This window comes from Papio anubis, chromosome 5, assembly GCF_008728515.1.
Source record: "Papio anubis isolate 15944 chromosome 5, Panubis1.0, whole genome shotgun sequence".
NCBI classification, from domain to species: domain Eukaryota; kingdom Metazoa; phylum Chordata; class Mammalia; order Primates; family Cercopithecidae; genus Papio; species Papio anubis.
Genome location: NC_044980.1, coordinates 162,773,034 through 162,799,657, shown reverse-complemented (window position 1 = coordinate 162,799,657; position 26,624 = coordinate 162,773,034). Strand labels below are relative to the sequence as shown.

At 44.3% G+C, this 26,624-nt stretch overlaps 1 pseudogene; it reads left to right on the top strand.

The window, feature by feature from the left end:
- Positions 1-717: 717 nt before the first annotated feature.
- Positions 718-10,736, top strand: LOC110743577 (annotated as a pseudogene).
- The last annotated feature ends 15,888 nt before the right edge of the window (positions 10,737-26,624 follow it).

The window sequence follows — 26,624 nt, the reverse complement described above, 5'->3', positions numbered from 1 at the left end:
AGTGCCTAGTCACCAAGGAATCCCAGGAATGTGGCCTTGATAATGAAAATAGGCGCCTGGCCCGGAGGGGCCCACTCAATGGACTGGCAGGCAGGCCTGAGCAGGTAGCCTCCAAATCTCAAGCAGCAATTCCCCTGCTGGGCAGGGATACTTGCTGAAATTGGCTGTCCCCACTCGGCCCTGGGACTGTTTTCACATCGCTGTTTCCAGCTACCTGGCTGCAGCACCCGCCTCCTGAAGAAAGCAAGAATCCCTATGAATGCCTGGCTCCATATCAGGAAAAACAAAACATAACCCAGCCTCCAACCTAACATTTTTTTTATTGTTTACTATTTCATTTAATATCCCAACAATGATACTATTATTATTCCCATTTTACAGACAAAATAGTTGAGGCACAGAGAGGCTAAGTCACTTGCACAAAGGCTCAAAGCTGGAAGGTAGAGTTGCTGAGATCTGAACCTGGGCAGCTATCTTTGGAGTTGGTGCTCTTAAGAATTGCATTTCTGGGATTACAGGCTTGAGCCCGTGAGGCGGGTGGATCACCTGAAGTCAGGAGTTCGAAACCAGCCTGACCGGCATGGCGAAACCCTGTCTCTACTAAAAATACAAAAATTAGCCAGGCATGGTGGCAGGTGCCTGTAATCCCAGCTACTCGGGAGACTGAGGCAGGAGAATCGCTTGAACCCGGGAGGCAGAGGTTGCAGTGAGCCGAGATTGTGCCACCGCACTCCAGCCTGGGCCATAGAGCAAGACACCATCTCAAAAAAACAAAACTGCACTTCTACTGCAAAGTGACCAAAGTATTTGGGCCCTCAGGGCTAAAACCTTACTATATCCTGTAAAAAGCAAGGATCTTGGAAGAATTGAGGAAGAAGAAGTGCTACTTGTCTGGCCTGGTCAGGGAAGCCCACCTTCTTTGGGGCTCCTCCTGAAGCCCTGCATCTTTTGTTTTACTACAAAACAGCATGTCCCAATTTCAGGATGCTAATCCCCAGAAATCAGTAGAATGAGGTTGTTTAGGGCACCGGCTTGAGTCCCGAGGGACTAGAGATTCAAGACCACCTCTGCTAACCAATGTGTGCTGTCAGGCAAGTGACGGAACACATCAGCATCCTCATCTGTAAAGTGGAGAGGACAATACTGACTTCATAGCATCGTGACACTTAATGAGAGAGTGAACATAAAGCCTGCCATCCGGGGGCTCTGCAGACCTCTTGACTACTATTTTGGTGAATGACGTGGGGGATCACCTAATGCCCTTGGAAGTGAGATGCCACCACGTCACCTAGGGCAGGTTGCCAAACTTCTCTGGGACTCAGTTGGCTCACCCGTAATATAGAGGCAAGAAGGAGATCCCATTTCAGGGCCCAGGGCTGGAAGTGGAATATGCAGGGAGCGTCAGGGGTGATAATGACAAGTACAAAGGCTCAGAGGTGAAAACAGCATTGGCTGACTCAGGATTCCAGGCAGTTCAGGATACTCAGAGAGGGACAGCAGGTGGGCCGTAGCTGAGACTACAAGATGGGCAGGCTCCAATTCTGAGGCTGAAATCCTCTCCTGGCTTCTGAAGCCCAGGGATGTTGGAGGGAAAAGAAGTTCCGACACCAGCTGAAATGATTGTTGACTGTGCCCTTTTGTTCCCAGCACCCCTGGGGCTTAGAGCTGGGTTCTCAGAGGACTGAAGGTTAGCAGAGGGAAGGAAACAGCTTGGCTGGACTGGGAGGAAGATAATTCGAAGGTGCAAGGCCCCAGGGCAGTACCTCCTCCTCTTCCCCTGTACTCTGGTCCCTTCTCACACACACACACACCATTATGTGGCACTCACAGTGGGCTGATTGTGAGCACCAAGGACCCAGTGCAGGGGCCGGGCTGGAGCAAAATTCTACTAATAATAGCCACTCTTCATTAAGGGCTTGCTGCACACCAGCTGCAAGGCTAAGGACTTCCCCAGCTTTATCTCACTTAATCCTTACCAGGCTCTGCAAGGTATGGATGATGCTTCCTCTTTCATGAGGAACTAAGATTCAGAGAGGCTGAGCACTCTGCTCAAGGTCACACAGCTGCCAAGCGGCAAACTAGGGTCCAGCCACCGGTGATCCAATCCCAAGGCCTTCACTAATGTGCTCTCTGTAGCTCTTTCAAACAGCTCTTCCCCTTAAACAGGCGATGGAAGTAGGGTGGAAACCCCAAAATCTCCTTTTCAAGCTCCCTTAAGAGTTGATCCCTCTTCAAGTCCAGTTAGTTCAACATTTAAATGAGTGATTTCTGTAAACACTGTTTTTTACATTCAATACTCTAAGATATGTCACCTATCTGAAGATGCACCATTGGTTTAATGATGCCTTTCAGAGAGGAAATATAAAGGAGGAGCACATTAGTGTAATGGACTCGGATTTCTCCCACTTTAAATCATGGGAACGTGAGCATCTGAGAGTGGAGGAAATGTCGGGTCAGACTCTGTGTTAAACACCAGCGACAAAATACAAAGAATAAGACTCATGGGCAAATTCATGCTGCAGCTCTCCTTTCAAGTAGCCAATACATTTGGTACCTACTTTTTATTAAAATGTCATTTACATAGAGTGTCATCCACACATATTAACTGAGTTATTTCATATCCCCACGTAGTTATTTCATACACCCACATAGCCACCATCTCTTCAATGAATATTTATTAAGCACTATTTTTCAAAGGCCAGAAATACAATTGGGAGCATCATTGGCAAGGCCTCCTCCCGCAATGCAGTGGAAAGTGCAGGGAGGCAGAAAGATCAGGTACGCAAAGACGTTCACAAAATTATTGCAATTGTGCTGGTATCATGAGAAAACCAAGCGGTGCGCAGAGATCAAGAAGAAAGGAGCTTCCATTTTAAATAGGGTGGTCAGGGAGAGTCTGTCTTGTGCAGGAAACTGGAACCTGAAAAATCAAAGTGTGGTGTCCCCAGGGAAAAACATCCCAGGCAAAGAGAACAGAAAGTGTGAAGTTGCTGAGAAGTCAGAGAGCTGGCATTGGAGAAGACTCATGTAACTGGTGGACATGGGCAATGGTGAGAAGCACCTAGAGAGATGGGCACTGGCCAAGTCAGCCGAACACGGGGGGGCATTGGGATTTGCTTCTCTGCCAGGTGTGTGCCATAGAGGCATTGGTGTTATGGGCAGGAGAACAGAGAAGATTTCATGAGGTGGTCACTTCCCACTGCCAGGTCGGCTGGACATGGGAAGGGCATTCCAGGGAGGGCACTGTGTGTCCGAGGGCACAGTGGTAGGAAGCAATGATGCTTGTTCAAGTGCCTCCCCAGCGCCCTGCATGGCTGGAACCTAGAGGAAAAGGGTACACAGAGGGGAGCCGGGTGGGCAGTGTGAACAGTGACGCAGAAGAGGCACCCACAGACCTGTCCCTGGTGGGCACGAAGGGAGTTCAGATATTATCCAGAAAGCAATGTTTCAAGAAGATCCTCCGTGCAGTATGTAAAGCGAATTGGAGACATCACAGATGTGGCATAGGATGAATCCCTAGAGGCACCAGGCGATCTCTGAAAACTGCAGTGGGTGGGTCTCCTGTGAGCATCATAGTGTGTGCAAAGAGTCCCATAGCGCCTGTGCCTGTTCCTGCTGCCCTATTTGAGGAAAGGTGCTGTGTTTCATTTTGAGATCCACGGCGCCTGGACATAGCAGGTGCCCAGGAATAACTGAATGAGTGGATTCCCATCTCACATGTGCTCTTACCATCTCCTCTCCCCAGTCCATCCCCAGACACAGTGTCTCCTCCCTGAAAGCACTCAACACCCCAGATGCCCAGCCCCCCACCTCACCCAGGTGTACACAAAACCCTTACTGGTCACAGCGTTTAGACACACTTCTGCTCAAATCTTGGCTGTGTTGTATACTTGCAAGGTAGTGAACCTCTCTGAAGCTCAATTTCCCTATTCTCTTAAGTGGGGGTAATGATAGTGCGAACTCCCAGGGTTGTGGAGAAGATTCAACAAGTGAATGCAGACTTCCTGGCCACAGCGAGCTCTTGTTAGGAGAGTAAGATGGCAGGGGGAGCTGTAGGCCTTCCCCGTCCAGTCCTGGCCTGCCACTGCCACCCATAACAGAATAGAATCCACTGGAAAGGCAGAAGCACAGGCTGTGGACATGGGTATATGATATCTGTGTCTCCTGTGTCTAGTACTACAGGTTGGCGGTTTTTCCAAACCTGGTATTAATCTGCAAATCAATCCAAGTGATATAATGAGAATGGGACTATCTATATACCCCCAGAAGCCAGGACTCAATCAAATGCTTCTATTTTTGAAAGAAGCACTCTAAGCAACTTTTCTTAGGACTATATTAAGACTAACAGGCTGGTCACTCCTCACCATCACCTCCTGCAAGTCCTTGAAGGTCTCCCTGGCCTGAAGTGAGTGACCCAAAATGTGTGAGTCTTCCTTGGGCCAGTAGGGGCACCCAGGGCTGAGCTGTGGTCACCAGGGATCCAGTGCTGGGAGAGAAGGTGGATCCTCATGTGACTTCTGCGTACAAGTCATATGAAGTGTCAAATGATGGACTGGTGCTAAAACCCTCAAGGCTGGACCCCCAGCTCATCCAAATACATGTGCACATTACAGAGAGAGACATTTAAGAGTCCTTTGGGATGAGAGAGGCAGGGTTTAAATACCAACCTTGCCCCTTATTTGCCACCTGATTTTGAAATATCAGTTGGGATTAAGGTAATGTGCAAATTAAAAGAGGTCCCAACTAATAGTGACTAAACAAGATAGACATTAATGTCTGACGGGCAACAGTCCATGACCGATATGGCAGTCCTTAGTGCCAGAAACCCGGGCTCTGCCCTGCATAGATCTTTCCAAAGATCTTGCACCTCACAGAGCAAGATAGCTGCTGAAACTCCAGCCCTTATGCTCACATTCTAGCAGGCAGAAAGAAGTAAGGAACAAGAAGGGAAAGCCTTCCCCTCCTAGCTCCTTTTAAGGACACTTCCTGGAACTGTATACATCATAGCAACCCAAACCCCCTTGGCCAACCTTAATCACATGACCACATGTGGATGCAAGGGAGCTTAGGAAAGGTCATTATTCTGGTTGGCCATGTTTCCAGATAAGAATCAGAGAGTCTAGACCTAAGGAACAAGGAAGATCATGTATTGAGGGACAGCTGGCAGCTTCTGCCATCATGGGGCAAAATCACATCCTTTCTGATCTCTGCTTTTTCAATCTGTAAAATGGGATGAATACTAGCATTCATAGGGTCATTATGAGAATTAACTGAGATTCTGTAATATACCAAAGACACTGTCTGGACTATGGTGAGCATGCATTATCTTTCAAGAGATACTCACATTCTTGTGACTCATGACTCTCACCTTTGATCTGCAATAAGAACCAGGAGAATTGCCGTTTCAAAACTCATCTCAGGCTGATTTAATGTTGTGTTATCTTAATGGCAATACCTGGTTTGCAAGGGGGACAGGGAGGGAATTCACAGGGGCACCACTGCGGGGTTGCCATTGTCCTTCTTTTACAGATCAGCACAGTGAGGTGCACAAATGTAAAAGACAGTTGCAAGGTTACCTAGTTAAGAGAAAAAGCTAGACTTTGAGCCTGGTCTTCTCTCAAGCCTGGGCACCCAACACTGCATTAGACTGCCACTCTTCTGTGAATACCATGGGCAAGCATCCTTGTGCCCAGGAGATTCCAATGGGAAAGACTTCTCTTGGAAGGCATGTTTCATGCTGCAGGAACTTTCATAGCCAACCCCGTGGGCCCTAGCAGGATGCTGCCCAAACACCCCCCAGCAGATGAGCTCGGGCGCCACATTCAGTATTCTCTGGGGAAGCCTGCAGCCCCTAGGCCATGGTGGGAGGCTACGCCTCCCAGCGGGATGGGGGTCTTCTAGTGGTCAGCAGCCACCATGCTTCTTGGCACACAGTGCTGCAGTGCAGGTTTACTCCAGTCCCAGCCTGAGTTTGTGTGGGTAATTGCTCAGCACTATTCTTAAGATGTGACATCACAGGGCCTTACTTTTTCACAATTGCTACCTGTGGGTGCTGGTGCTGTGGCTGCAGTTCCGGGTTGGCTGAGATACCCAGAAGGAACCACAATTGCTCAGGGGCCTTCCACCTACAGGAGCCAAGGAAGCCAAGCCAAGGAGCTCTGCCAAGCCTGGCACCAACTCTGTCCACGAGGAGGGTTTGGTGAGCTCTGGACACTCATGCGCCATGAGACCTCAGCCCGAATGCAGAGGGTGCGGGACCAGACTTTCTTTGCAGTTGTGGCCTGGGAAGCTCTGAAAGACCTGCAGGGCAGTGGGTTAGAGGGACTGTAGGGGTATGGAAAGAAAGATCTGCTTCTGAGAGTCCTTCCTTGGGCTTTTGTCCTCAACTATCTCCTGGTGGCTCAGCCTGACTGAAGAATAAGGTGCCAGGAGGGGGAGGGAAGAGGAGTCAGAGGGAATTGGGGAAAGCTGAGGCTGAAGCATCCACCAGGATACCATTGTGTGTGTGCGTGTGTGTGTGCGTGTGCGCGCGCGCGTGTGTGTGTGTGTGTATGAGAGACAGAGAGAGGTATTTAGGCAGAATTTGATGCTGCAGCCTTGGGGCAGGGAGACATCTTCTATATGCTATGATGTACACCCACAGTCCCTGGCTTCTAGAGCTGGTCATGCTTCTGAACTGTGGGACAATTTCTATCCAAAGCCAACCTTGGTCTGGGCTTACCTACTCCTTCTGTGACCCCCATCCCACCTCCTTTCTGTGCCCTGCAACCACTCTGGCCAGCACTCATCAATATGTCTTCTCTGACCTGATTAAACTGCAAACTCCTTGAAGGCAGAAGCCATGTCTTATACCTGAGTCCACTGCATTAGCGCAGCACCTTGCATGTAGTAGCAGCGGCTCAATGATGGCAAAAGAATAAATTCTCATCTGGAGGCTGTTTCAGTGTCATGTATATCTCTCTTCACCCTCACCCTGTAGACCCTCTGGCAGACCATATACCCTTGTAGGACAGGGGTGTTGACAATCTTTGGTACAAAGCAGGCCTGGGGCTGACTGGTGGTTCTGACATTTACATGCAATTGTTTACAAAAAAAAAGTTGTGATTGATTGATAGTGTCATTCACTTATATTTTTTTCTTCACTTGCCCATTCATTGAATTCTCATGGGGTACCTATGTACCCAGGCTCAGGGGCTGGTGCTGGGTTCACACAACAGAGAACAGGCTATGATCGCTGCTTGGAATGAATTCACCATCGGAAAATGACCACACAGCACATCTCAAGGGCAGCGACTGCAGGCTATGAGAGGAGCAGGGCAGGGACACCTAACCCAACAGGGAGAGGACCATGTGGCGTCTTGCTGGACATGGCAGCTGAGCTGAGCCTGGACAATGTGTGAGAATCATCCAGGACACAACCGGGGAGCAGAATGAGGCTGGCAGGGAGAAGACAACATGGGAAAGGGGTCTGTTCACTCCTGTCAGGGCAGCCCTGGAGTCCAGTGTATGACAGGGCAGAGCTGTCCCAGTAGAACAATTCTTCGGCGCTCTGGCTGGGAATTGGGTATTTTTCCTCCATGACTTTTGAGCATCCAGGCTCCCTGCTCATCTGGTTCTTGCCATAAATAGTTCACCTTGTACCAGGTTGAAATGAGGCCTCCCTCCTCAACTGCCCCCATTCCTCCCCTCTTTCCTCCTGGTTTGGCACATACGTCCTTCAGGGAGCCTGAGGCAAGTAGGGAGGGGCCTGAGGAAGGCAGGAAGGATGGTGTGGACAACCACAGCAACCTGGTTGCTAGGCTCTCCTCGTCCACAGAAATCCATGCCTGTCAAATGCAAGCTTAGGTGCTCTGCCTTGCTGTTCCCACCTGTAAAATGGGGGTTAGATAACCACACTTCAATTAAATGCAATCTAACACCTATTTATTGAGCTCCTTTTATGTGCTAGGTACTAGGTTAGTTTTTGGGGGGACAGAAGTGAACACAGACATAGTTTCTACCCCACTGAGGTCTCAGTTTATCTTCTTCTAGCTCACTGCTTGGTCAAATCCTATCATCTTTCAGCTTAAATGTTTCTTCCTCAAAGGGGCTTCCTGACCTCTGATCTGCAGTAGAGCCTTGCTTCTCTCTGGTAGCGCTCCTTCTTCCCATTAGAGTTGTAGTTATATCTTGATTTTGGTTGAATATCCTTACAATCCTGTCTCCTTCAGTAGGCCATGTCCCATGGGACATTGGCTTAATATTTCATTTCTTGAGCTTGGCACATAACTGATCAAGCTAAAACATACATGTTGAAAAAAAACGAAAGAATTGGGGAAGACAGATGTTAAATATGTGATTTCGAGTGGGAGGAATGTTCTCTCTACAAAAGAAACTTCCCTCGGGCTGCTTCCCTTTAGGATCTCCTGAGGTTATGTTCTTACCAGTGGTGCTGCTAGCTTCTTCTTTAGGGCAGGGACTATGTCTTATGGGACCCAGCAAGGTGTCTAGAAGAGTCAGTATTCAGAATACTAACTGAATGCCACCATGTGCCAGACACCATGTTAGGCCCTTTCTGATACATTCTCTCTTTTAGTTTTCAGTAAACGGTCCCTTGCACAGTTGAGATACTGAGAGTTTTCCATAACTGGCACTCCATAGAAGTTTATAGTTGATGAAATCACTAGGGTTGATCTAGTCTCGAGATTATAAAAGGCTTGGTCGACAAAGCCTGAATCCTCTCCTCTTGCTCGCCTTCCCAGACTGCATGAGCTTCAACACTCTCTCCACCTTCTCTACCAACTACCAGTCCCTGGGCTCCATCCAGACTCCCAGCTACGGTGCCCGGCTGGTGAGCAGCGCAGCCAGCATCTATGCAGGTGCTGGGGGCTCAGGCTCCCGGATCTCTATGTCCACCAACTTCCAGGGCGGCTTGAGGTCTGGGGACCTGGTTGCGGGGATGGCCAGGGGTCTGGTGAGAATGAGAGGCATCCACAGTAAGAAGGAGACCATGCAAAGCCTGAACGACCGCCTGGCCTCCTACCTGGACAGAGTGAGGAGCTGGAAGACCGAGAACCGGAAGCTGGAGAACAAAATCGGGGAGCATCTGGAGAAGAAGGGACCTCAGGTCCCATTACTGGGGCCATTACTTCAAGACATTGAGGGCCCGAGGGCTCAGATCTTCGCAAATGCTGTGCACAATGCCTGCATCATTCTGCAGATCAACAATGCCTGTCTTGCTGCTGATAACTTTAGAGTCAAGTATGAGACAGGGCTGGTCATGTGCCAGTCTGTGGAGAGCAACATCCGTGGGCTCTACTAGGTCACTGATGACACCAATGTCACTGGGCTGCAGCTGGAGACAGAGATCGAGGCTCTCAAGGAGGAGCTGCTCTTCATGAAGAAGAACCACAAAGAGGAAGTAAAAGGACTGCAAGCCCAGATTGCTAGCTCTGGGTTGACCGCGGAGGTGGATGTCCCCAAATCTCAGAACCTTGCCAAGATCATGGCAGACACTGGGTCCAGTACAAGGAGCTGGCTCAGAAGAACCGAGAGGAGCTGGACAAGTACTGGTCTCAGCAGATTGAAGAGAGCACCACAGTGGTCACCACGCAGTCCGCCGAGGTTGAAGCTGCTGAGGTGACACTCAACAGAGCAGAGACATACACTCCAGTCTTTGGAGATCGACCTGGACTCTATGAGAGATCTGAAGGCCAGCTTGGAGAACAACCTGAGGGAGGTGGAGGCCCGCTACACCGTGCAGATGGAGAAGCTCAGTGGGATCCTGCTGCACCTGGAGTCAGAGCTGGCATAGACCCGGGCAGAGGGGCAACTTCAGGCCCAGGAGTACCAGGCCCTGCTGAACATCAAGGTCAAACTGGAGGCTGAGATGGCCACCTACCGCCGCCTGCTGGAAGATGGTGAGGAATTCAGTCTTGATGATGCCCTGGACAGCAGCAACTCCAACTAAACCACCCAAAAGACCACCACCCACCAGACAGTAGACGGCAAAGTGGTGTCTGAGACTAGTGACTCCGAAGTTCTGAGACATTAACCCAGGAGAAGCAGGGTCCACTTTGGGGAGCAGGAGGCCAATAAAAATTTCAGAGAGCAAAAATAAATAAATAAATAAATGAAAGGCCTGCATTTCATGGGCCAACATCTTTTTCTGTGTGTGCATCAACTAATTTGAGCACTGCGCTGAGAAAGATTCTGTGGCTGTAGTGGGCTGGAGGTGACCCCCAAGACATATGTCCATGCTCTAACCCTTGAAGCCTGTGAATGGGACCTTATTTGAGTTTAAGAATTGGAAGATGTGAAAACTCGCATTTGCAGATGTAATAAGTTAAAGATCTTGGGATGCGCTTATCTGGGTTACCTAGGTGGGCCCTAAAATCAATGACAAACGTCCTTTTAGGAAACAGAAGAGGAGAAGACATGGACACAGAGAAGGCGAGAAGGCCATGTGATGACAGAGACAGAGATGGGAGTTATCAGCCACGAGTCAGAATTCCATGAGCCACCAGAAGCTGGAAGAGGCCAGGAACAACTACCCCGGAGCCTTCGGAGGGAGCTTGGCTCTGTTGACACCTTGGTTTTAGACATCTGGCCTTCAGATCTATGACAGAATAAACTTCTGTGTTTCAAGCCACCCAGTTTGTGGCAATTTGTTAAGGCAGATGTAGGAAACTAATCCAGTGGCCTCTCAGCTTGGTGGGAAGCAGAGCCCTGGTAGATTTTATGCCTGCGTGGGCAAGGGAGGCCACATGGCAGGGCATGTGCTGGGGATCGGATGCCTTTGACTTGAATCGACCAGGTCTTCTGGCTGGGGCTTCCTCTGTGTAAACAGACACCAGATCACTCCATCACCGAGTGATTCAGCATTAAATGGTGCATAGATGGAGCAGGATAGAGTTCCTTTGTGGGAGTGGGAGCAGCGGTGTGGGGAGCAGTGGCAGCACTAGTAGCTTTGTCATCATTGACTGAATAATAATGAAGGGGGAAAACATTTGGGGAACTTGGGGAAAGTAAAGACAGTGGCTGGTCATCTTTTTCATCCCCTGGCCTGCTGCCTATAGGTAGGACCACTGTGAGTTGTGAGTCATCCAGGAAGATGGCGGGGAAGTCATCCTGGCAAGGGGTTCTGCTTCTGTTGGAGTCGCCCATTCCAAGGTTTAACAACCCTTCCCATCAGGGCTTCCCCATCACATTTGAGCCATTCACTGCCCCATTTGAACCTTGGTTTTCCTGCCCAATCTACAGCCAAATATCAACCAAATCCCATCCATCATGTAACAAAAGGGAGACCAGGGTGGAGACAAGCAGCCCAGGACGCTGACTCACATCCTTTCTTGCTGTGTGATTTTGGAGAACTTCTCATTACTGATCCTTAGTTTTCTCATCTGCAAAATGGGAAGAAATTAACAATGCCTATTCCAAGAAGTTGCTTTGAGGATTCAACTAGATCATAGGTATAAACAAGGCCAGTTCATACATTTAATAACTGTGCAAAATGTTCAATTTAAAAGCAAATCTTTGAGATGAACAAAATAAAGCAAGCAAAATTAGCTGTGTCATTGAATTCCAGACCCTTTAACCTTTCCTCATGGGTTTTCTTTAGTAATCATTGTTTATTGAGCACTGACTGTGTGCCAGACACCTTCCATGTCATCTCATTCAGTCCTCGCAACAGCCCAGTGAAGTCGGTACTATTGTTATACCCACTTAACAGGTGAGGAAACAGAGGAGAGTGACTTGCCTAAGGCAAAGTGTTAAATGGAAGATCCATCTCTTAGCTATCACATGACTGAGTATCTGCACAGAACACTCCTCTCCTAGTGCTCCTTTGCTGTCTTGGTTTGGAAAGTGGACCCCAGTGAATCCCCTAAGACCACAGACTCTTTGAGAAAAGGGAACGCAATCCTGTGTTCTTACACCCCAAGCACTGGTGTGAGAGTCTCATGCAGGATAAGTAACACTGCGCAGAAATCATGAATAAGTGAGTCAATAAATTAATAAATAATGGAGAGTTTTTAGAAGACAACTTTATACTAAGATGAGGGACATTGACACTATCGTCTACCTTCCTGTGTGACACTCTGTGTGACAGCTCTTTCCTCTGTAAAATGGATACAATAATATGCCCTCTGCCCTGTCATGGAGACTGTCAAGGGACTGTTCAGCTTGAATACAGCCAGATGACGCGGTTTTTGCCCACGTCTGTATCTTCATCAGTGACTGGGTCAAGGGACTGTTCAGCTTGAACAAAGCCAGATGACGTGGCTTTTGTCCAAGTCTATATCTGCATCAGTGACCAGTGTAAGTACGTATTCCAAGGTTATTTGCTGAATGAGTAAATGATTCAGAACATTTTTCCCCCAGCCATTTCTAAGTTATTAAAAGCTGCCAACCCAACTTTCCATTGGATACACAATGAAGAGGTGGAGTTGTCCTGGTTTGGAGCAGGCTTCTCCCCCATCCTATAGGAATTAGCTGAAAACTGTGGTTTGGTTAGGGCTGGCCCTTCAGTTGGAGCCATGTTTATACATTCACTTGCTGGAGCCTAGAGAGGGTTAAACCTTGGGCAGCATGGCCTGAGTGTTCTCCAACCCTGCCTTGCCCCATTACCTTGCCTCCAGCTGAGATTAGGCCATTAGTTTACTCATAAATAGGTGGCACACTTCACCTGTGTGTCTGGAGATAAGGGCCACTTTGAAGCTGTAGCTCTGAAAGCGACACTCTGCACCCCCAGGCCTACCCACCGCTTTGGTCTCAGCAGTCTGGGAGGTTGTTCTTTGCAGGCAGCTCTGCCCTGTCCTTTGGAAACCTCTGTGCTTGTATCAAGACCCAGAATGGCCACACAGACAGAAATGGAATCCATGATAGGGCTTACAGAATATAAAGAGTCTTGGGCCAAGAAGGCACGGGTCAAGTCCTACAAACCCCAATCAGGGGAAGGTTGGAGAACCCTCATTCTAGGACTCAGACTGAAGTCTTCCAAAGGTGAAACTCAAGTAACGCCCTATTTCTAGTCCCATCTAAACTCTTTGGCCTTCCTCCTAGGTACTTCTTCCTTGCCAGGCAGATATTAGGAATAACCATACAACATCAGATTTCCTTTGACAATCCTGATTATGAATGGTTTAACTTGACTCACTAAGACACACTAAACCCACAGGACAAATCTAGTTTACTGCTTGTTTTTGGATGGCCCATGGGCTAAGAATGGTTTTCACATTTTTAAATGACTGAGAAAAAAAAAGAACATTTTTGACATGTGAAAATTATGTGAAAGTCAAGTTTCAGGTCCATAAATAAAATTCTACTGGAATAAGCAAGGCTCATTCATTTACATATGGTTTGTGTATGTAAATGATACATACATAAATGTATGAGTAGGTCTCATCGCTTAGCACTGCTTCTTGGTGCACGGAAAATCACAATGATGCCACACCTATCAGCTGTCAGTGTGAAAGATATTTTCAGAAACAAAATATGGTAAATCCATTGCAGATCAGCACTAACAGATAAACGTTTACAATTGACTGTGATGTGACAAAATACTAATTTTGAAATCCAATTAAATGAAATATTATTCCCCCCCAAAATAATTCCATCTTCTCATTAGCAAACCTGTATTTCAAGAAAATGGACTCAGTTGTTATTGTTTTTTAATTTTCATCAATAAGAATTTTGTGGTCTTTTCTTTTCTCTCTTGCATCTTCATAATATCCTAGATTTTGCCTCTTAGTCTACAAAGCCTAAAATGTTTACTATCTGGACATTTACAGAAAAAGTTTGCTGGCCTCTGACCTAGGCCATTGAACTATGTCAGAAATTGCATTATTTTAGTCTCCCAACTCCATGTCCTCAATGATCCTATATCCATGGAGAGGCTAGAAATCCTTTAAAGACCACGATCAAAATTTTTGGATTTCCTGCCTGATCACTCTTAGGAAACCATGAAAAATTAACAGGAAGACCCACTCACATGCATTTCTTGTCCTGGTTTCCTGGTCCACTCATCTCCCTTCCTGGCATAACCAGTGCCCCCTTGATACTCTCAGAGAAGTCTCTGTGACCTATCTAGGGCTCATTAATTTTCCTCTCCTCTGCTCTAACTTCCCATAGGAGAAATTTAATTAATCCTGGTCCCTTGATGGATCAACTGATACCAAACCAATGGAAAATTAACTCCCTTATTCAAATATTTATCAAGCATGGTGCTAGGGGCCAAATCAGTGAGAGATCCTACTTGGCATACACCCCAAACCCCAAAGAGCAGGATGGCTTGGGGGAACTGGACTGGAATCAGGAATCTTGAGCCTAGGTTGAGCTTGAACTCCACACTTCCTGTCTGTGTGACCTTCTTAAGTGGCTTGATCTTTCAGCCTGCACTTCCTCATCTGCAAAAGACAAAGCTCAGGCGGAGTTACCTCCAGGCTAGCTTGAAGATTTATTTTAAACTGGGTAAGTTGGCAATGAGGCACTCATCAGCAGGAAAGGCTCTGAGGGTTGCCAATGGCGTCCTCGCTACCAACCACTGAAACCCAGTCCTGTAGATTTTTCCCATCACCAGTCTGGGACAAAATGTCTTTTTAAACCTTTGCAGCCACCATCCCCCCTCCTTCCTGCTGGCCCCTCAACCACATGCCCCCAAGGAGTTCTGGAGCAGGACTTACCTCCCACAGCCCTGGGCTCAGCCAAGCCCAATTTCTTCATCCAGGATCAATTATTTTTTTTCTCCTTACCTTAAAGAATAATAATGAATCATACTGCCAACCCCATAGTCCTTTCTATTATTCTCTCTGTCTGACTTTGGATTTCCTCTTGGGTTGTGTAATTTGGCCTTTACAATATCCTTTCCATGCTAACAAAAACGAAGCACTTGGGAGGAGGTGTTAGAGGAACGTTTGGTCCCCAAAGCCAGGAGTTTGGTGATTTCTTGCCTCCTACTCAGCCACTTCAGTCACCAAATCCTGCTGCCCTTTTCTTTCTAAATTTCTCAATTCTACCTCCCTCCTTCCAAGGCCCTTAGCCATTGTCTAGGTTGATTGAACCAGCATCTGTCTCTTAGTTTCTTGGGACTCCAGTTTCTTCCCTGCTCCTCTCAGCAGTCACAGGGATCTTTCTCAGTGCAGGTCTGGTCACATGTTTCTTCCCTACTGCTTAAATCCTTCACAGCTCCCAACTACCTAAAGAATAAAATCTAAGTTTCTCACATTTTGGTAGCTTACAGTTGAATCTCACATGGTTTGTCCAAAGGAGTACTTTCTGAAACTGAATGGGATGTTTTTAGTAGGGACACATGCTCAGTCAGCCCTGAATCTGAGTTTAGGGTCCCTATAGATTGTTACTCTGCTCATCTCTTGAAATGGACATTTGTCATGTGTTTGCCAGCCATTCAAGCCCCATTTTCTTTTCTTTTTTCTTTTTTTTTTGGTAAGAATTCCATGTGAATCTTAAAAAGAGTCGGGGCTCAGGTACCACCTCTCCTTATCCAGGCAGAGTGAAGGTGTAGGACCTCCACCAAATCAATTGGACATTGCCCCTTGGGCTTTGAGTCTTGAGGGCAACATGCAGGCACAGGTAAAGAAATTTCTGCTGAAGGAGTGACAAGGAGCCAACACTGGGGTTCTAACCACAGTGTCCCAGTGGTGTGATGCAAAGTGCAATTCCTGCACCTGGTCTTCCTTGGCCCTCACCTTTTTCTGAACACAGTTTTATAGCCTTACCTTTGAACCCACGAAACTGAAGAGCTTTCCCTTCTGTCATTTTCCACTTACGGTTATCTAGAGTGACTTTCTGTTGCTGCAAATAGATGCTGCCATCTCTGTCTCCTCTGTTCCTTGAGCTCAAAGCTCTGACCATCCTTCTTTGCATCGCTATAGACTTCTACCTACTGTTGATGGTGGGAGAGCAGCAAGTCCCATCATAGAAATGTTTTGTTACACAAGTCAATTAAATTCTCTTGGGTGGAAGTTTGTATCATTTGCTACCAAGAGTCCTGAACTAATACAGTCATTAAATAATAACTGTTATTAAATTTAGCAAACATCTGCTGAGTACCTACTATGATTTAGGCTCAAGGAGACGCCAACACTGAACCTCATTGGCCATGAGTAATTTGCTCACCCTGGAGCTGTTTCCCAAGGGAAAAGTCAGGGTGCTGTTACCAGAAGGAGGAGGTGGGCTCTAGACGCTGAGCAGACAAACAAAACAATATCAAATGCATGTTATCGTCATTGTTGTTTTGTTAATTTTGAAATGAAGAAAATTGCTTTCATCTGGAGATAAGGAACGCTGGAGTGGTAGCAGAGAGAAGCCAAGCTGTGGACGAGGTTTGGGCATGTGCCTTCCCCAGGGGAGGTTGATGCCAAATTCTCGGTGCTGGGAAGAGGGGACATGCTTGGTCATTCACCGTGAGGTCTGCCATCAACCCACTTTCTGCTCACATCTACTTGGATTGCCCCACTGTAGGAATATTATCAGGGAGATTTGGGGAAAGAGAACATAGGATTGCTTTTAATATCCAGTTCCTTATACACCTTCCCACACTCCATTTATTCATTGATAGATTCAGGTTGCTCTCAAGGCTGAAATGCAGAGTTAAACACTTTGCCCTGTCTGGCCAAGTGGCTTTTATCAAGCCCTCCCTGTGTCCCTGTGCCTGTTTTCTCATCTGTAACATGGGGGAGAGTTTGAACTGCACTATTGGCCTTGCAAGATTGTGTGAAGATCGAACCTGTGATTTCAGTTTTGAACACACTGATAAGAGCCTCATAGAAACATCAGCCAAAGTGATATCTAAGGATAAATGTGCTCCTGTCTCCACCTGACTGAAACCATATGGATGGTATCACATTGTTTGTAGAATGAATATGAGTTCTTCCAGCGGTCCACAAAGCCCTGCCTGGCCTGTCCCCTGCCAAGCCTCCAATATCGTTGTATGTCTGCTTCTCCTTCATCAGCCTCCTTTCTGATCTTCAAGAAATGCAACTTTCCCAGGACTGGGTCTTGTGCTGGCTGCTCCCTCTGCCTGGCTCAGAGCTTTTCTCTGTTCTCATCTTTCAGGTTCAGCTCAAACCTTGTCCCTTCACAGAAACCTTCCCTGACACCTGGACCAAGTCAGATGCCCTGATGAACATACTTGTAGCATCTGTGCTTGTCCTTCTTAGCTTTGATTTCAATTGCAGTTAATTATTTATATGATGAGTTGATGTATGTATGTCTGTCTTTCCTACTAGAATTTAAGTTCCTTGAAGAAAGGGACTGTAGGTGACTTAACCTATGTTGAGTCCCACCTTTCAAATGGAGATGCTCAATAAATATTTACCAAAAATTAAATTCCCTAGTTAGTAATAAATGCATTACTTAAGGGCATTAATTTAATTCCTTCTCCATAGTAGGTTTTGGGATAGATACTAGCCAATGTCATCTCTCCTGTCCAAATTAGTAGATTGGGTAGAAAATTCAAAGGCAGGTGGGATGAGTTAACAGGTTCACAGTCAAATGTGCACATTCAGAGAGAAACTGACATGGAAATAACCATCCCCTACTCACCTTCACACAGACAAATCATGCAGTAGCCATTTGGGCCTGACAGAGAAAATTCCTTTCTGGTAACATTCAGAAACTAAAAGTTCCTGAAGCCATATCCAACATTCTATCTGCAGATGGTTAATAAGCAATACTCTTTATTAATTCAGCAAGTAATTGTTGAGCACACCTACGGGGTGCCAGGCTCTGTGCTCTGTCCTGAGGTGGCTGCAATGAACCAGATGGACAGGACCCTGCTGTCAGGGAGTCTACAGGATGGTTGGGAAAACAGAAAACAAACAAGTAAATACATTAACTGGTCCTGAGCAAAATGTTTTCAAACAACCTGATCTTGATTAATTATCATAGGCCTCCCTGTAAATTAGGCCTGGGTAGCCCCCTTGTACAGAGAAGGGTCTGAGGTGCAGAGAGGAGGGATTCACATAAGCGAATGGGTGAATGGCAGGGCTGGAATGTGTCCACTTTGTCACTCAGGGACATTGTTTCCCTCTTTGTCCAGCACATCCTATAGCCTGAGATTCAGATAGAATGAGTCAGAGGTTTTGGTGACTGAAATGGAGCTGAAATTTTACATAAGCAGGATTTATCGAAAGCAGACCAGATGTCATCAGCATCCTGCTGCAAACCAGGCTACTGCCATCTGTGTTTTGGAAAAAACAACCACAATTAGAGCACTGCTGCCTGCACTTCAATTGACACACTATTCAGGAGGGTTGCCGGCTGCTCCTGGGGTTGAGTGCTGAGCCCTTTGGTTGCCCTTCAGAGAGTCCTGAGCTTATTGTCTCCCATCTCTCCTTCTGTGCAAATTCTCAATCTCCTTCCCAAGGACTGTGAGGTCATACCAGCTTCTTCTCCTTCACCCTCCCGACCAGACTAGTCTTTTGGTCGTTCCTCAAACGTGCCCAGCTCATTTCCTCTCCAGGGCCTTTGTACTTTGCTGTTCCCACAGCCTCCAGGAATGCCTTTTTTTCAGATGTTTCCATGGATGGCTCCTTCACATGTCTGGCTTCGCATGGCTGGCTGCTCAAATGTCACCTCTTCAGAGAGCCTTCTTGGACCTCCCTATCTTAAATAGTGTCCCCAGTCACTGTCTGAGTCTTTACCCTGCTTTGGTTTAATTCATAGTAATAATCATCACTTGGCATCAGATTACATTTTGATATAATTGTATAACTTGCTTATGTTTTTATTGGTTGTTTCTCCCATTTGAAGGTGAGCTCCATGAGAGCAGGGAATGTTTTCACTGCTGTATGTTCTATACCCAGATCAGCACGTGGCATAAAGTAAGTGCTAAGAAAATGTTGTTGACTGAATCAAATCAGAGCTAGAAGGACCCTCTCCCCTCACTCCGCAGAGGAGCTATTTCATCCTTTTCATCTTATAAGGAGAAACTTTCCCTAGTTAGCATAAAAGGCCACCATTTGCATTGTAGCGAATGCAAGTGGCAGCTCCTGGAGCCCACACAGCTCAGGGGACTGCAATGTGAATGGCTCACGGAGTTGTGCAATAGAGTGTCCTTGGACAAGCACAAGCCCTAAAATCAGACAGTTCTAAACTCCGACAGTTTAGATTCTGACTCCACCACTTATTGCCAATGAGGTATGAACTTCAACTCTTTGTGTGTCAGTTCTCTCATTTACAAGATGGGGATGGTAGAATTTGTTATGTAGGATTGTTCTAAGGATTTGATAATATACACAAACTGCGTAGCAATGCAACTTACATATAGTAAGTGCTCAAATATAAAAATAAAACTACGTGTATCTATGCCTGATAAGAGTGTAAGTCAGATGCTGAGAGATACACGTAGATGCGATAGCAGGTAAATTAGTAAGTGGTAACCACTACTAACCCTAGCCAAGTGGTCACAAAAACCTTCAGGGCTAGATGGGTCACTAAGTGAGGGAAGCAGGCAGACTGGCCACAGGAAGGGGGTGCTCCACTGAATGGGTTAGCTGCTGCTCAGCTCCTGCCCTAGTTTACCAGGGGAAGCTTGGTTCAGCATGGCCAGAGCTTCCTACTTTTCAGAGATGCCTAAGTCCTGATATTTGCCTGAAATCTCACAGGTTTCAAATATTGGCGGCTAATTCATTCAGTGCTCTGGAACCAGCCCCAGCAAGTGTTCTAACCAGCTTTGTCACTTCTAGTGTGAATTCCAAACATCTGCTTTTCTTTTAATCAACTTCACTGAGGTGTAATTTACCTGCAATAAAATGCATCTACTTTAAGTGTACAGATCCATGAGTTTTGGCAGATGTATATACTCACGTAATCATCAAAATAATCAAAATATAGAATGTTTCCATCATTCCAGAAGGTTCAGCAGGGTCCTTTCCCAAACAATATTCCCCTCTGCCCCCACCCCAGCCCCAGACAACTACTGATTTACTTTCTGTCACTAAAGATTTACTTTGCTTACTCTAGAATTCAACGTAGATGGAGTAATACAGAATGTACTTTTTTGTGTTTACTTTGTTTTACATAGCATGATGTTTAAAAATTATTTTTTGATTCAATTAGACTTGTTTTATGGCTCAGCACATGGAGGATATACCATATGCCCTTGAAAAGAATATGTATTCTGTACTGTTAGATGCAGTGTTCTGTAAATACTAGGTCAAGGTGGCTGCTAGTGTTGTTCAGATTCTCTGTCTTTAGTGTTTTTTTGAGCTATTTGTTCTGTTGATTGGTGAGAGAAGGATGTTAAAATCTCCAAGCGAGTATGTGAAATTGTCTGCTTCTCCCTTTCATTCTGTCATTTTTTGCTTCATGTATGTAAAGCTTTTCTATTTATGAATATAGGCCCACCTGATGAATTGGTCATATAATCATTATGAAAGTCTCTTTATTGCTCTGGTAATACTCCTGGTCTTGAGGTCGATTTTACTTGATGTTAATATGTCCACTTCTGCCTTCTTATGTTACTATTTACATCCTCAACCTGTGTTCTTTCTGTTTAAAGTGTGTCTCTATAGATAGTATATAGTTGAGTGGTTTCTAAAAATCTATTCTGAAAACCTCTGCCATTTAATTGTAGTGTTTAGTTCGTTAAAAATTAAGGTAATTATTGATATGATAGGATTTAAGGCTACTATTTTATGGTTTCCTCAAATTTTGGGTTTTTTAAAAATCATTGATTTATAGATCAGTTTCTAAAAAAGATTATTTGAATATTTTTAAGAATTCTATTTCAGTGTATCCATTAGCTTTTTAGTTACACTTCTTTGCATTATTTTTCGTGGCTCTTCTAGGGGTTGCATCCTTAAGTTTTCACAGTTTATTTAGACTTAAGATTGTATCACTTCACAAAATATGTACACAATAACCTTGCACTCATAGAGACCCATTTACCTTCCCACCCCAGCCCCATGTTTTATGAAATACCGTAATTTGTATTATATCTACATACATATAGTGTATGTAATTTGTATTTTATCTATGTGCATTATAAATTCTATAATATGATGGAGTTTTTTTGGCTTCAGTTTGTGCATTTTTTAAAAATTAAAAAGAAAAAGTAGACTTTCATATTTACACAGATTTTTTTTCCATTTCTGATGTTCTTCATTCCTTCTGAAAGATTTGAGTTTCCATCTAGTATCATATCCCTTCAGCCTAAATAATTTTCTTTAGTTCAGATCTGCTGTCAATAAATTCTTTTAGTTCCTTTTATCTGAAAATGTCTTTTTATTACATTTCTTCTTTTTCAAAAAAAACTTTATCAAGATATAATTCACATATCATACAATTTACCTGTTTAAAGCGTACAATTCAATTTTTTAGTATATTCACAAATAAGTGTAATCATCACTACAGTCAATTTTAGAACATTTTCATTACCCCAAAAGAAACCTAATACCCTCTAGTTATCACCTCCACATCCTCCCAAACCTCATCAGTCCTAAGCAACAACTAATCTATTTTCTGTCACTATAGATTGCCCTGTTCTGGGCTTTCATATAAATGGAATCATAAAATATATAGACTTTAGTAACTGGCTTCTTGCAGTCAGTATAATGTTTTCAATGTTCATCATACAGGTTGTAGCATGTATCAATGCTTTATTTATTTTTATAGCTCAATAATCCATTGTGTGGATATACCACAGTTTGTTTAACCACTTGCCCATTAATGGAGATTTGGGTTGTTTTCACCGTTTGATTATTATAAATAATGCTGCCATAAATATTTGTGATACAAGTTTTTGTACAGACATGCTTCATTTCTCTTGGGTGATATCTAGGATCTGGTTCATATGGTAACTCAATGTTTAATCATTTGAGGAACTGCCAGACTGTTTCTCAAAGTAGCTACACCATTTCACATTCCCACCAGCAGTATACGAGGGTTCTAACTTCTCTACATCTTTGCTAACACTTGTTATTATCTGACTTCTTGAATCTAGCCATCTTAGTGGGTATGAAGTGGTACCTCATTGTGATTTTGATTTGCATTTCCCTGATTACTAATCGTATCAAACATCTTTATGTGCTTACTGACCATGTGTACATCTTTCTTGGAGAAATGTCTATTCAGAGACTTTGCTCCTTTTTAATTGGTTATTTGTCTTTTTAGAATTGAGCTGTAAGAGCTCTTTAGATAAGCTACATGCAAGTCCTTTATCAGATATATGATTTGTGAATATTTTCTCTCCTTCTGTGCATTGTTTTTTTTCACTTTCTTTTTGGTGTCCTTTGATTCACACAAGTTTTTCATTTTGATGTTGCTCGATGTATTAATCTTGTTATTTCCTGTGCATTTAGTGCTGCATCTAAGAATCCTTTGCTAAATGGAAAGTCACGAAGATTTACTCCTATGTCCTCTTCTAAGAGTTTCATACTTCCAGCTCTTACATTTAAGTCCTTCCATTTTGAGTTAAATTTTGTACATGGTATGATACAAAGGTCAAATTTTATTCTTTTGCATGTGACTTTCCAGTTGTCCCAGCACCATTTACTGAAAAAATTATTCTCCCCCATTGAATGGTGTTGGCACGCTCGTCAAAAATGAGTTTCAATTAGATGTATAGGTTTATTTCTAAACTCTTAATCCTATTCCTTTGGTCCTTATGCCTATCGTTGTACTAATAGCATGCTGTCTTGATTATTGTTGATTTGCAGTCAGTTTTTCAATCAGAAAGTGTGAGTTATTCTACTTTGTCTCTCTTTTTTAGAATTGTTTTGGCTATTCTGAGCCCCTTGCAATTTTATATAAATTTTGGGATTGGCTTGACAATTTCTATAAAGGAGCACCTAGGATTCTGATAGGGAAGCCATTGAATCTATAGTTCAATTTGGGGAGTATTGGCATTTACCCGTGTTAATTCTCCTGATCCATGAACATAGGATTACATTCATTCTTGAAGGAAGGATAGTTTTATTGGTTATAGAATTCTGAGTTAACAGATTTTTTTTTTCTTTCAGAACTTTAAAGATGTTGTTCTACTATGTTTTGGCTTCCATAGTTTGTGCTAAGAAGTCACTATTCATGGCCGGGTGCAGTGACTCACACCTGTAATCCCAGCACTTTGGGAGGCCAAGGTGGGCGGATGGCGAGGTCAGGAGATCGCAATCATCCTGGCCAACATGGTGAAACTCCGTCCCTACCAAAAATACAAAAATTAGCTGTGCTTGGTGGCACTCACCTGTAGTCCCAGCTACTTGGGAGGCTAAGGCAGGAGAATCTATTAAACCTAGGAGGCGGAGGTTGCAGTGAGCCAAGATCATAGATCATACCACTGCACTCCAACTTGGCAACAGAGTGAGACTGTGTCCCAAAAAACAAAACAAACAAACAAACAAAAACAAAAAAGAAGTCACTATTCATTTACATAAAATGTGCTATTTTCTCTGGCTAGTTTCAATTTTTTTGTGTGTCTTTAGAGTTCAGAAGTTTGACTATGATGTGCATAGGTAAGATTTTATTTGTATTTATTTTGCTGATGTCTGGAACCTGTAAATTGATGTATTTTACCAAATTGGGGGGAAAATTGGCTATTACTTTTTCAAGTATGTAGTTTTGGATCTACTTTCTTGCTTTTCTGCTTCTGAGACTCCAGTTACACACACGTTAAATCTATTGTTATTGTTCCATAGGTCTAGAAATCTGTGTTCATCTTTTCTCTTCACCTCTTTCTTTAGATTGGAAAATTGTCTTCAACATTGGATTGGATAATTATCTTCAAATTGACTGATTCTTTCTCTGTCATCTCCATCCAGTTGTTATGACCAGCTAGTGATTTTTAAAAGATATTTTATATGTTAGTTCTAGAATTTCTAGAATTTTGATTTTTCTACGCTTTCTCTTTTTTGTGCGTGATGTCCTAACTTTCCATTCATTACAATCGTCTTTCTCTTTCCTTGAGAAAAATTACTGTGTTAGTTTTCTATAGCTGCTGTACCAAATTACCACAGACTACTTGGTGTCTTAAGAACACAAATACATTATTTCACAATTTTGAAGGCCAGAAGTCTGAAACCAGTTTCATTGCACTAAAGTCAGTGTTGGCAGGGTTGGTACTTTCTGGAATATCTTGGGGAAATTCCATTTCATTGACTTTTTAAACTTGTTGAGCTGCCTGCATTTCTTGGCTCATGGTCCTTTCTTTATATCACTCTAGTCTCTTGCTTCTGTCTTCACAGTTCACACTCCCTCTTCTATAGTCAAATATTCCTCTGCCTCTCTCTTACAAAGACACATGTGATTGCACTTGGGATGTACATGGGTAATCCAGGAAAATTTCCATATTTTGAGATCCTTTACTTAGTCATGCCTGTGAAATTTCTTTGTCATATAAGTCATATTCAAAAATTCCATGGATTAGGACCTGTGGATATTTAAGCAACATTATTCAACCTGCCACAGTCTTTCCTCTGGCACCTAATAATTCACATTCATTCCACATGAAAAATGCATTTAAGCCATCTGAACATTCTCCCAAAGCCTATTATAACCACAGTTACAATAGCTACTTATCAATTCTAGTCTAATAATTCCATTATCGAGTCGTATCAGGTCAGCCTTCTTTAATTATCTTTTCTTTTTAGAGTGAGTTACATTTTCCCGCTTCTTCATGTGATGAGTAATATTGGATTCTGTATTCTGGACATTGGAATGTTGTGAAAACCCTGCATTTTTGTATATTCCTCTGTAGAGTTTTGAGATTTTGGTTTTCGTTGTTTGTTTGGTTTAGTAGGCAATTAACCTGATTTGGCTCAAACTGCAAATTTTGCATCTTGGGCTGCAGCTAAAATCCAATACGTTCTTTTATTCTCATCTGTCTAGAGCCCATCCTGTACACACATGGTTCAGGAACCAGCCAGAGATTTGGGTAAAGATAAAAGATACAATAAAGGCCTATGTATATACCACAAAACAGGTAACTCACCATGCAGATCCCTTTTTAAAATTAACCCCACTTGAGAATTTGCCTGTTGTTTACTCTTCAGTGACTTTAGATTGTGGTGTTGTTTTGTTTTTGTTTTTCTCCACAGAGTTTAGAGTTTGTTATCAATTCAAAGGTAGGATCTGGTAAGAGCAATTTAGCCAGAGGTAGAGGTGCATAGTGTTTTTAAACTTTATCCATGTCATTGCAAATATCAGAATACAGATACTCTAAATATTTGTTTACAAGCACTGTTTTTGAACACCTACCCTTCTCCAAGCACTTTGCATGATAATTTGATCTTACCAGATATGGGAGGCCAGGATTATTACTCTCAAGTTACAGATGAAGATCCTGAACTCAGTGGAGTTCTCATCGATCAAGGCCATACCCTCATGCTTGACTGAACTGGGTCTACCCGGTTCCAACGTTCATGCTATTCCCACTACATCTTGCTAACCTAAAAGGCAGGTTACTCTCTGAGATCTCCCTTCATACTTTATAGGAAATGAAGGAGTTGCAGAGGAGGCAAGAGTAACAGTACCACATGAGATATTTTCATTTAAACACTAAAACAGTATCTAGTGCTTAATATTAGGTTTGCGCAGAAGTAATTGTGATTTTTGCCATGACTTTCAATGGCAAAATCTTCTGTGCCAACCTAATAGTTGTTAATTCCCTTCCCTTTTCTGATTGCTTTATATACTGGGGCCTGGGAGGCTCACATTTCTACTATACTTGTACATTGAAAAACTCTCTTCTGGAAATAGGTAATCCTAGCTAATGATTCAGGATGCTAGAATTCTTGTGCTAGCTCTGCTGCTAACTTGCTGTGTGGCTCTGGGAAGTCCCTTTCCTTCTCTGGGCTTGAGTTTTCTCCTTTGCACAGGGAAGGAGTTGGAAACCCTTGAAAGTGCCTGCCAGAAACTGTGTTCTGTAATTCCTGGAGACTCCGTTTTTTGGCCTCTGAGGGAAATCTAGAGTCAGGCGAACCTGCTGAGACAGCGGGACAGGTGGCCCTGCCACCCAGGTCTTGTCTTTTCAGTCCAAGCAGCCCAGTCAACAATGCCAATGCTGTGCTTTGCCTGGGCTGGTCAGAAAATGGTGAGGGGGGCTACTGCAGACCTTTGGGATGGTTAGAGTCCTTAGGGTGGTTTGAGCTCTCAACTTTGAGCAGGGCCAGGAAGACAAAGTCTTCTCTGTAGCCTCTTGCTGGGGACAATGTAAACCACTTCACTCAGGCTAAAGGTAGAACCCCTGCAGGTGACAAGGGACCAGCCTTGCCTGAGGGGAGAGCCTAAGCAGCTTCATTCCCCTCTTATGCCTGTCAGCAGCATCTCCCACAGGTGCTGGTCAACCTACTCCTTCCAGAATGCAAGTCTCTCAGCAGCCCTGATGGAGCAGACACCGGAAGGCCTCACAGGAGGGACCAACTGCTCCAACAGAGGCCGATGGTGCTGTCTCCCGTGGAGAAGAGAACAGGGGGGATCTGCCTTTTCCAAGTAACACACATTACTGTTTCTAGTAAGTTTTTTTTTTTTCTGGCTGCCCGTGAATTTTTATACAGGAGAGAACACTGTTTGTAAAGCATGAGATTGAATGGATCGCGGACTGGATCTTGAACACAAGATTACAACTCCAGAATAAAAACTGTTGGCTGAGCAGCATGCAATTGTATATATGGTTATGTAATGTGTTTCCA